Consider the following 809-nt stretch of genomic DNA (forward strand, 5'->3'; position numbering starts at 1 on the left):
ATTGAGAAGTTCTACCTGATTTGATAGGATAGAAACTGAGTCGACGTTATAAACGCCGGCTATTTTCATTGGGTTTGTCCTCATAACTTGCCACTGATAGTTATTAAGTGACATCTCCTCTATAAACTCATACGCATCTTCCGGTGTTTTATTGTTGATGGTTCCGCCAGCAGCTACGTCAACCATTTGCCGAGTCGAGGGATTCAGACCATTGTGGAATGTTTGTACTTGAAGCCAAAGTGGTAACCCATGGTGAGGGCACCTTCTCAATAAGTCATTGTATCTCTCCCATGCATCGTAAAGTGTTTCTTAATCCATCTACACAAAAGAAGAGATATCATTATATAATTTAGCCGTTTTAGCCGGCGGAAAGTATTTTAGTAAAAATTTTTAGGTCATTTGTTCCCAAGTAGTAATTGACCCTCATGGTAACGAGTTCAACCACTGTTTAGCTTTGTTCCTTAATAGAAAAGGAAATAACCGAAGACGAATAGCATCATCAGAAACACCATTGATTTTAAACGTATCATAAAATTCTAGAAAGTTTGCTAAGTGAGCGTTGGGATCTTCATCCTGCAAACCATCAAACTGAACAACTGTTGTATCATTTGAATTGTGTTAGGTTTCAGTTCAAAAGTATTTGCAGCTACATCCGGTCTAACTATGCTAGATTCAGTTCCTATTAAAGAAGGCTTAGCATAATCATACATAGTGCATGGAGGAGGATTTTGATTAGCCGCAATTGCAGGAGGTAGCTGATTGCCTTGGTTTTCAGACATCTTGTCGGTTGGAGGTTGAGTATTGTCTTC

The 809-nt window shown here is 38.9% G+C and overlaps 1 non-coding gene across 1 annotated transcript; it reads left to right on the forward strand.

The window, feature by feature from the left end:
* The first annotated feature begins 244 nt into the window (after positions 1 to 244).
* Positions 245 to 350, forward strand: LOC128294365 (small nucleolar RNA R71). The gene has a single exon (XR_008284677.1). It is a non-coding gene; the product is annotated as a small nucleolar RNA R71 (small nucleolar RNA).
* Positions 351 to 809: the final 459 nt, after the last annotated feature.

Source organism: Gossypium arboreum, chromosome 6 (assembly GCF_025698485.1).
Source record: "Gossypium arboreum isolate Shixiya-1 chromosome 6, ASM2569848v2, whole genome shotgun sequence".
NCBI classification, from domain to species: domain Eukaryota; kingdom Viridiplantae; phylum Streptophyta; class Magnoliopsida; order Malvales; family Malvaceae; genus Gossypium; species Gossypium arboreum.